This window comes from Cucumis melo, chromosome 5 (assembly GCF_025177605.1).
Source record: "Cucumis melo cultivar AY chromosome 5, USDA_Cmelo_AY_1.0, whole genome shotgun sequence".
NCBI lineage: Eukaryota > Viridiplantae > Streptophyta > Magnoliopsida > Cucurbitales > Cucurbitaceae > Cucumis > Cucumis melo.
In genome coordinates this window covers 13,732,151-13,743,854 of record NC_066861.1, presented here as the reverse complement: position 1 = coordinate 13,743,854, position 11,704 = coordinate 13,732,151, and positions in this window count along the sequence as shown.

Genomic DNA, 11,704 nt, shown 5'->3' with positions numbered 1-11,704 from the left:
TTTTTGGATGTTATTTTAATTGTTGAAATATTTGATCGGTAGAAATTGGAACTTATTAGATATTTTGGAAAAATATCTAATTGTTGTATTTGTGGAAATTTGATTAATTGTACATTTGATTGTATAATTAATTGATTGTGAAGTTAAAACAATTATATTATAAAGACAATATAATTATTTAAGGGTATATGTTATTCTTAGAAAGAATTTTAATTAATTATATGTTTAGGTATATAATTAATTAAAATAAGGATAAAATAATTATATTATAAAGAAATGTAATTATTTAAGTGGTCTTTTCAAAAATATAAAAAAGTGGTAAAGTATTTACACCGTATAGAACAATTCCGAAAATAGAAAAAGCTCAGAGGCCCACCGTGTAAAATACCAAAACTATCCCGTCAACTACGTCGTCAACAACGCGCGTAATATATTTGCGATCGTTTATATTTGGCTATTGTTTGGTACACGATTGTTTAGATATGGCTACAATTTATTTTTCAATTCTATCGTTTAATTTTGTTACATGATCGTTTAATTTGGTTACATTTAAATTTGGTTATACGATTATTTAGATTTGGATTTGGCTATTGTTTGGTATAGGATCCTTTAGATATGGCTAAAATTTATTTTTTCAATTCTATCGTTTAATTTTGTTACACGATTGTTTAATTTGGTTACATTTAAATTTGGTTACACGATCGTTTAGATTTGGGTTTCGATTTTTTTTTTCAAATTTTGGTACACGATCGTTTAAATTTGGCTAAATGATTTTTTAAAATTCTTTTGCTACATGATCGTTTATTTTTTTTATACGATAGTTTAGATTTGTCTACACAATCGTTTAGATTTGGTTACACGATCGTTTAGATTTGACTAAACGATTTTTTTAAAATTATTTTACTACACGATCATTTTTTTTATACGATCGTTTAGATTTGTCTACCGATGATTTTTTTTTTTACACGATCGTTTACATTTGGCTACTTCAATCTGAATTATTTTTTTTCAAGATTTTTTATACACGATTTTTTAGATTTGCTATTTTTTTGTACACGGTCGTTTCGATTGATTATCCACATTCAAACGACGTAAAAAAAAAAAGAAAAGAAGAAAGATAATGGAAAGAAATCACAGCAAAAAGAAAAAGAGAAAAAGAAAGACGATGGAAAGATTAAACGACGTAAAAAGAATTAGAAAAGAAAAAAGACGAAGAAAATATTAAACAATGTAAAAAAGAATCAAAAAAGAAAAAAGGCATTGAAAGAATCACAAAATCAGAAAAGAAGAAAGACGATGGAAAGAAATCGCAGCGAAAAAAAAAGAAAAAAAAACGATGGAAAGATTTAACGAATTAAAAAAAGAATTGAAAAATAAGAAAGATTATGGAAAGAAATCGCAGAAAAAAAAAAAAAAGAAGAAAAGAAGAAAGACGATGAAAGAAATCGCAGGAGGAAGAATATGAAAGAAATCGCAGAAGGAAGAAGACGATTTCATCGCGAGGAAGAGAAAAAGATGGAAGGGCAAACCTAGAATATTTAAAAAATGGCTAACTTTATGGGCTTTGTTACCCGAGTTGTAAATACTTTGGTATTTTGTTACATGTATGTAAGTTTTCCATTATTTAAGGTTATTATATATTTTCTAGAAGATAAAGTGAGGGGGATTTGAGTTTTAAAAAATGAAGATTTGGTGGATTTTAAAGAAGAGAGAGACTAGAAGAATTTTTTTTGGAAAAGGATTGGGGGAAAAGAAAAGATGATAATAATAATAATTTATTATTATTAAGGCATTAAATAGGCTCCTTGGGAAGAGCACTATTCATCATGTAACGCCCCGAAAATTTAAGGTAAAATTTTCTCGTTTTATGCAAATTTTTCGGAATTCTAAAATGTTGGTGTAAGTTGATATAATAATAATATAATATTAATTATATTATTATTATTAATATTTATTTTATTTGTTATAATATTAATATTTGAATTATTATTATTATTGAATATTATAGTAATATTATTATTTTAAAACAATAAACATTATTATTACATAATATTAATTTATTATTTATTTAATATTAATATTATTAATATATTATTATTATTACTTTATTATTATTATTATTTATATTTAATATATATATTATTATTTATTTTAAATTATTAATATTATATAATTATTAAGAATTATATATATATATATATATATATATAATAAAAATTATTTTTTTTTTAAACAAACCCTAACGCGCGCCGTCTCTCTTCTCCCCCGATTTTTTTTTCTTTCTTTCTTCACTTTCGCTTCCTCCTTCTTCTCCACCGCGCGCCGCCCATCCATTTCCTCTTCTTCCTCCATCCTTCGCCCGACCACCGCCGCCCGTTCGCGCACAGCCCATCTCTCCCTCTTTTCTTCTCCTTCTTCTTCTTCTTTACAGCCCATCACCGACGACAGCAGACGTTCGTCCGCCGCGGCCTCCATCCATTTCCGTTTCGCCTCCAACCGCCGGCAGCCGATAACTCCCTCTCTCTCTCCGTTTCTGCCACCACCGTCATCCTCTCCGTCATCAGCTCGTGTTTCCGACGCCGACACGCCGTCGTTCGCCGGAAGGAAGAAGCCCCAGAACCGTGCTGCCGTTTTTCGTCCAACCCGACCCGGTTCCAAGCTGAACCGAACCCGTTCCCGGTCCGAGCCACACAAATCCGGGTGAGCCGAGCTGAGTGAGCCGAGCCGCGAGCCGAGCCGCGAGCCGAGCCGCGAGCCGAGCCGAGCCGAGCCACAAGCCGAGCCGAGCCGAGACCAAGCCGAGCCGAGCCGAGGTGGAGCCGAGCCGAGCCGAGCCGAGCGCCTTCAAGCCGAGCCGAGCTCCTTGTTTCACCAAGCCACCTAAGCCTTCCTTCCTCCGCTCCGGGTCACGGTGAGTCTTCGGTAAGGATTGTTTTCGATGAATCCCCTAATGTTGCTACATCCGATTAGAGTTTGAATATTGGAATAAGTTATGGCCCTACTTTTCTCCCTTGAAGGTAGTTCAGAGTTGACACTTGGGTTCTCGGGTCTCGCGGTAGGCCTGGTTGGAGATAGCTTCCTTTCCTTGGGTAAGTCAACGGATGTCGCTTCCGACCTTTTTAAACGACTTCTACTAAAGTCATCAACTAAAACTTTCGTGTTTCGTTAGGTGGATCTGTCGAGCGTAGATTTCGATCGAGGGGCATAACCGAGTATCAGGTAAGGGTGTTCCTACTACTGGACCCCGAGTCCAGGCTGAAACCGTAGTAATCCACAGGAGATTACACGTTAGTGACTGTACTGAATAACTGTATGCGTGTTGACTGTTAAGTACTGATATTATATTTTGTCTGATGTAAATATACTGTGACTGCTATTTGTGGATTGAGATTTTATGTTGATGGACCTTAAAGTTACGGTTCAGTATGTAATAAAACACTGGTCTGGATGTGGTTCATGGAGTTTGGACGGGGAAGGACAGTGAGTCTGGTTTTTGGTTGGTTAGTCGATTGGATCTAGGGTTTTCCCTAATGGGGTGCGAGTTGGTAATGCATATAGCAACTGAGGGTGTAGATGTTTAAACCTATACTATCTGACTGACAAAGCCTATGGCGGAACTGTAATATGAATGCCGTTGAGATGTGACTGATGTAGACAGTTTAGTATGGACTGAGGGGTAACGGTTAGCTTCGTCTATGGGGTAGTGTGCCTTACGGATATGTGCATCCTTCGGGAGCACTAGACTGATACGTGCATCCTTCGGGAGCACTAGACTGATACGTGCATCCTTCGGGAGCACTAGACTGATACGTGCATCCTTCGGGAGCACTAGACTGATACGTGCATCCTTCGGGAGCACTAGACTGATATGTGCATCCTTCGGGAGCACTAGACTGATATGTGCGTTCTACGGAACCACTAGACTGTTATGTAGGGTACCCCCGCATAGGAAGTTAACTGTTGTTCCCTAACGGGCCCAGTAGTGGGTCCCTTACTGGGTATGTTTATACTCACCCTTTCTCTTCTTTAACTTTTCAGGTAGGGGTACAGCGAGGGGCAGACCGACGAGAGGCAGGAAGGATGCGTGAAGGCCATATGGACGCGTTTGGTTTTCTTATCGCTTCCGCTATGTATTTTGTCAGAATATTTTGACTTGTGATTTTGAACTGGTGACTTGACATTTTTATTTTGTGAATTTTTGATTATTTAAAATAGGGCCCGAAACTGTCTTTTGTAAGATTTTTAATGTTTTTAATGAATCGCAACTGGTCCGTTTTAAATTTTATGTTGAATGGTCGAGTTTTGGTGTTTGGTAGTGACCTCAGCTTAGTCCGGAAAGTTGGGTCGTTACAGTTGGTATCAGAGCCTAAGTTTTAGGTTCTGTAGACTGACTTATAATGTGAGTCTGGGTTTTGTGTCCTTATGGCTGAAACGATCCTTGCCGCTCGTCAGGTACGCTCTCATGAAAGTATATGTATAACTCTACATGCATTACCTTACCTAAGTTAAACTGCAAATTCAATTACCATTTATGACTAAAGGAATCGTTTGGTGGTTGTTAGGGAAAATGCCACCAAGGAGAGGTGCACGTAGGGGTGGCCGAGGAGGCCGAGGAAGGGGAGCAGGACGCGTTCAACCTGAGGTGCAGCCTGTAGCCCAAGCCCCTGACCCGACTGCGCCAGTTACTCATGCGGACCTAGCCGCCATGGAGCAGAGGTTTAGAGATATGATTATGCAGATGCGGGAGCAGCAGAAGCCTGCCTCGCCAACTCCGGCGCCAGCTCCAGCGCCAGCTCCAGCACCAGTTCCTGCTCCAGCTCCGGCTCCGGTACCAGTTGCGCCCCAGTTTGTGCCGGATCAGTTGTCAGCAGAGGCTAAGCATCTGAGGGATTTCATGAAGTATAATCCCACGACGTTCGATGGGTCTTTGGAGGACCCCACCAGGGCTCAGATGTGGTTATCGTCCTTGGAAACCATATTCCGTTACATGAAATGCCCTGAGGATCAGAAGGTTCAGTGTGCTGTTTTTATGTTGACTGACAGAGGTACTGCATGGTGGGAGACTACAGAGAGGATGCTAGGTGGTGATGTGAGTCAGATCACGTGGCAGCAGTTCAAGGAGAGTTTCTATGCGAAATTCTTCTCTGCCAGTTTGAGAGATGCCAAGCGGCAGGAGTTTCTGAACTTAGAGCAGGGTGACATGACAGTGGAGCAGTATGATGCGGAGTTTGACATGTTATCCCGCTTCGCTCCCGAGATGATAGCGACCGAGGCGGCCAGAGCTGATAAGTTTGTTAGAGGCCTCCGACTGGACATTCAGGGTTTGGTCCGAGCTTTCAGACCCGCTAATCATGCCGATGCACTGCGCCTGGCAGTGGATCTCAGTTTACAGGAGAGGGCTAACTCGTCTAAGACCGCTGGTAGAGGTTCGACATCGGGACAGAAGAGGAAGGCTGAGCAGCAGCCTGTTCCAGTGCCACAGCGGAATTTCAGACCAGGTGGTGAGTTTCGCAGCTTCCAGCAGAAACCTTTTGAGGCAGGGGAGGCTGCCAGAGGAAAGCCGTTGTGTACCACTTGTGGGAAGCACCATCTGGGCCGTTGCTTATTCGGGACCAGGACCTGCTTTAAGTGCAGGCAAGAGGGTCATACAGCTGATAGATGCCCGTTGAGACTCACGGGGATCGCGCAGAATCAGGGAGCAGGTGCTCCACATCAGGGTAGAGTCTTTGCTACCAACAGGACTGAGGCTGAGAAGGCAGGCACAGTAGTGACAGGTACGCTCCCAGTGTTGGGGCATTACGCCTTAGTTTTGTTTGATTCGGGTTCGTCGCATTCTTTTATCTCGTCCGCATTTGTGTCGCATGCCCGCTTAGAGGTAGAACCCTTACACCATGTTCTATCAGTATCTACTCCTTCCGGGGAATGTATGTTGTCGAGGGAAAAGGTGAAAGCATGCCAGATTGAGATAGCAGGCCATGTGATTGAGGTAACGCTGATAGTCCTGGATATGCTGAACTTTGATGTAATCCTGGGTATGGATTGGTTGGCCGCTAACCACGCCAGCATAGATTGTTCACGTAAGGAGGTAACGTTTAACCCTCCCTCGATGGCCAGTTTTAAATTTAAGGGAGGAGGGTCAAAGTCGTTGCCTCAGGTAATCTCAGCCATCAGGGCCATGCTCAGTCAGGGTACTTGGGGTATCTTAGCGAGTGTGGTGGATACTAGAGAGGCGGATGTATCCCTGTCATCAGAACCAGTAGTGAGGGACTATCCGGACGTTTTTCCTGAGGAACTTCCAGGGTTACCTCCGCACAGAGAGGTTGAGTTTGCCATAGAGTTGGAGCCGGGCACGGTTCCTATATCCAGAGCCCCTTACAGGATGGCCCCCGCAGAACTGAAAGAACTGAAGGTACAGTTACAGGAATTGCTTGATAAGGGATTCATTCGACCGAGCGTGTCACCTTGGGGTGCGCCAGTTTTATTTGTTAAGAAGAAGGATGGATCGATGCGCCTATGCATTGACTATAGGGAGTTGAACAAAGTAACCGTCAAGAACAGATATCCCTTGCCCAGGATTGACGATCTATTTGACCAGTTACAGGGAGCCACAGTGTTCTCTAAGATTGATCTTCGGTCGGGATACCATCAGCTGAGAATTAAGGATGAGGATGTACCGAAGACAGCATTTCGTTCCAGATATGGACACTACGAGTTTATTGTGATGTCTTTTGGTTTGACGAATGCTCCGGCAGTATTTATGGACTTGATGAACAGAGTGTTTAGGGAGTTCCTAGATACTTTTGTGATCGTGTTTATCGACGATATCTTGATATACTCCAAGACGGAGGCCGAACATGAGGAGTATTTACGCATGGTTTTGCAGAAACTTCGGGATAATAAGTTGTATGCAAAGTTCTCGAAATGCGAGTTTTGGCTGAAGCAGGTGTCCTTTCTGGGCCACGTGGTTTCTAAGGCTGGAGTCTCTGTAGATCCAGCTAAGATAGAGGCAGTCACTGGTTGGACCCGACCTTCCACAGTCAGTGAGGTTCGTAGCTTTCTGGGTTTAGCAGGCTATTATCGACGGTTTGTGGAGAACTTTTCTCGTATAGCTACTCCTCTTACTCAGTTGACCAGAAAGGGAGTTCCTTTTGTTTGGAGCAAGGCATGTGAGGACAGTTTCCAGAACCTTAAACAGAAGCTAGTTACCGCGCCGGTTCTTACTGTACCTGATGGTTCTGGCAGTTTCGTGATTTATAGTGATGCTTCCAAGAAGGGTCTGGGTTGTGTTTTGATGCAGCAGGGTAAGGTGGTCGCTTATGCGTCTCGTCAGTTGAAGAGTCATGAGCAGAACTACCCTACACATGATCTAGAGTTGGCAGCAGTGGTTTTTGCTTTGAAAATATGGAGGCATTATTTATATGGTGAAAAGATACAGATATTCACAGATCATAAGAGCTTGAAATACTTCTTTACTCAGAAAGAATTGAATATGAGACAGCGAAGGTGGCTTGAGTTAGTGAAGGATTACGATTGTGAGATACTGTATCATCCAGGCAAGGCAAATGTGGTAGTTGATGCTCTTAGTAGGAAGGTATCACATTCAGCAGCACTTATTACCCGACAGGCCCCATTGCATCGGGATCTCGAGCGGGCTGAGATTGCAGTGTCAGTGGGGGCAGTTACTATGCAGTTAGCCCAGTTGATGGTACAGCCGACCTTGAGGCAAAGGATCATCGATGCTCAGAGTAACGATCCTTATCTGGTTGAGAAACGTGGCCTAGCAAAGGCAGGGCAAGCGGCTGAGTTCTCGTTATCCTCTGACGGTGGACTGTTGTTTGAAAGACGCCTCTGTGTTCCGTCAGATAGTGCGGTTAAGACAGAATTATTAACTGAGGCTCACAGTTCCCCATTTTCCATGCACCCAGGTAGTACGAAAATGTATCAGGACCTGAAGCGGGTTTATTGGTGGCGTAACATGAAGAGAGAAGTAGCAGAATTTGTTAGTAAATGCTTGGTGTGTCAGCAGGTTAAGGCACCAAGGCAGAAACCAGCGGGTTTATTACAACCCTTGAGCATACCGGAATGGAAGTGGGAGAACGTGTTCATGGATTTCATTACAGGGCTACCGAGAACTCTGAGGGGATTTACAGTGATTTGGGTTGTGATGGACAGACTTACTAAATCAGCGCACTTCGTTCCGGGTAAATCCACCTATACTGCTAGTAAGTGGGCACAGTTGTACATGTCTGAGATAGTGAGATTACACGGAGTGCCAGTGTCGATTGTTTATGATAGAGATGCCTGTTTCACTTCCAAATTTTGGAAGGGTTTGCAGACTGCTATGGGCACGAGGTTGGACTTTAGTACGGCTTTCCATCCACAGACTGACGGTCAGACTGAGCGTCTGAACCAGGTTTTAGAGGATATGTTGCGAGCGTGTGCATTGGAATTTCCAGGTAGCTGGGACTCCCACCTACATTTGATGGAATTTGCTTATAATAACAGTTATCAGGCTACTATTGGCATGGCACCGTTTGAGGCCCTGTACGGCAAATGTTGTAGATCCCCGGTTTGCTGGGGTGAGGTAGGTGAGCAGAGATTGATGGGTCCTGAGTTAGTTCAGTCTACTAACGAAGCGATTCAGAAGATTAGATCACGCATGCATACCGCTCAGAGTAGACAGAAGAGTTATGCAGATGTGAGGCGGAAGGACCTTGAGTTTGAGATAGGGGATAAGGTGTTCTTAAATGTAGCACCTATGAAAGGTGTCTTGCGTTTTGAAAGGAGGGGAAAGTTGAGTCCCCGTTTTGTTGGGCCGTTTGAGATTCTGGAGCGGATTGGCCCTGTAGCTTACCGCTTGGCGTTGCCTCCATCACTCTCGACAGTCCATGATGTGTTTCACGTTTCTATGTTGAGGAAGTACGTGCCAGATCCATCCCATGTAGTGGATTACGAGCCACTAGAGATTGATGAAAACTTGAGCTATGTTGAAAAACCTGTTGAGGTGCTTGCTAGAGAGGTGAAGACGTTGAGAAATAAAGAAATTCCCCTAGTTAAAGTCTTATGGCGGAATCACCGGGTAGAAGAGGCTACATGGGAGCGTGAAGATGACATGAGGTCCCGTTATCCCGAGCTGTTCGAGGAATAAAACTTTCGAGGACGAAAGTTCCCTAAGGAGGGAAGAATGTAACGCCCCGAAAATTTAAGGTAAAATTTTCTCGTTTTATGCAAATTTTTCGGAATTCTAAAATGTTGGTGTAAGTTGATATAATAATAATATAATATTAATTATATTATTATTATTAATATTTATTTTATTTGTTATAATATTAATATTTGAATTATTATTATTATTGAATATTATAGTAATATTATTATTTTAAAACAATAAACATTATTATTACATAATATTAATTTATTATTTATTTAATATTAATATTATTAATATATTATTATTATTACTTTATTATTATTATTATTTATATTTCATATATATTATTATTTATTTTAAATTATTAATATTATATAATTATTAAGAATTATATATATATATATATAATAAAAAATTTTTTTTTAAACAAACCCTAACGCGCGCCGTCTCTCTTCTCCCCCGATTTTTTTTTCTTTCTTTCTTCACTTTCGCTTCCTCCTTCTTCTCCACCGCGCGCCGCCCATCCATTTCCTCTTCTTCCTCCATCCTTCGCCCGACCACCGCCGCCCGTTCGCGCACAGCCCATCTCTCCTTCTTTTCTTCTCCTTCTTCTTCTTCTTTACAGCCCCTCACCGACGACAGCAGACGTTCGTCCGCCGCGGCCTCCATCCATTTCCGTTTCGCCTCCAACCGCCGGCAGCCGATAACTCCCTCTCTCTCTCCGTTTCTGCCACCACCGTCATCAGCTCGTGTTTCCGACGCCGACACGCCGTCGTTCGCCGGAAGGAAGAAGCCCCAGAACCGTGCTGCCGTTTTTCGTCCAACCCGACCCGGTTCCAAGCTGACCCGAACCCGTTCCCGGTCCGAGCCACACAAATCCGGGTGAGCCGAGCTGAGTGAGCCGAGCCGAGTGAGCCGCGAGCCGAGTGAGCCGAGCCGCGAGCCGAGTGAGCCGAGCCGAGTGAGCCGAGCCGCGAGCCGAGCCGAGCCGAGCCACAAGCCGAGCCGAGCCGAGACCAAGCCGAGCCGAGCCGAGGTGGAGCCGAGCCGAGCCGAGCCGAGCGCCTTCAAGCCGAGCCGAGCTCCTTGTTTCACCAAGCCACCTAAGCCTTCCTTCCTCCGCTCCGGGTCACGGTGAGTCTTCGGTAAGGATTGTTTTCGATGAATCCCCTAATGTTGCTACATCCGATTAGAGTTTGAATATTGGAATAAGTTATGGCCCTACTTTTCTCCCTTGAAGGTAGTTCAGAGTTGACACTTGGGTTCTCGGGTCTCGCGGTAGGCCTGGTTGGAGATAGCTTCCTTTCCTTGGGTAAGTCAACGGATGTCGCTTCCGACCTTTTTAAACGACTTCTACTAAAGTCATCAACTAAAACTTTCGTGTTTCGTTAGGTGGATCTGTCGAGCGTAGATTTCGATCGAGGGGCATAACCGAGTATCAGGTAAGGGTGTTCCTACTACTGGACCCCGAGTCCAGGCTGAAACCGTAGTAATCCACAGGGGATTACACGTTAGTGACTGTACTGAATAACTGTATGCGTGTTGACTGTTAAGTACTGATATTATATTTTGTCTGATGTAAATATACTGTGACTGCTATTTGTGGATTGAGATTTTATGTTGATGGACCTTAAAGTTACGGTTCAGTATGTAATAAAACACTGGTCTGGATGTGGTTCATGGAGTTTGGACGGGGAAGGACAGTGAGTCTGGTTTTTGGTTGGTTAGTCGATTGGATCTAGGGTTTTCCCTAATGGGGTGCGAGTTGGTAATGCATATAGCAACTGAGGGTGTAGATGTTTAAACCTATACTATCTGACTGACAAAGCCTATGGCAGAACTGTAATATGAATGCCGTTGAGATGTGACTGATGTAGACAGTTTAGTATGGACTGAGGGGTAACGGTTAGCTTCGTCTATGGGGTAGTGTGCCTTACGGATATGTGCATCCTTCGGGAGCACTAGACTGATACGTGCATCCTTCGGGAGCACTAGACTGATACGTGCATCCTTCGGGAGCACTAGACTGATACGTGCATCCTTCGGGAGCACTAGACTGATACGTGCATCCTTCGGGAGCACTAGACTGATATGTGCATCCTTCGGGAGCACTAGACTGATATGTGCATCCTTCGGGAGCACTAGACTGATATGTGCGTTCTACGGAACCACTAGACTGTTATGTAGGGTACCCCCGCATAGGAAGTTAACTGTTGTTCCCTAACGGGCCCAGTAGTGGGTCCCTTACTGGGTATGTTTATACTCACCCTTTCTCTTCTTTAACTTTTCAGGTAGGGGTACAGCGAGGGGCAGACCGACGAGAGGCAGGAAGGATGCGTGAAGGCCATATGGACGCGTCTGGTTTTCTTATCGCTTCCGCTATGTATTTTGTCAGAATATTTTGACTTGTGATTTTGAACTGGTGACTTGACATTTTTATTTTGTGAATTTTTGATTATTTAAAATAGGGCCCGAAACTGTCTTTTGTAAGATTTTTAATGTTTTTAATGAATCGCAACTGGTCCGTTTTAAATTTTATGTTGAATGGTCGAG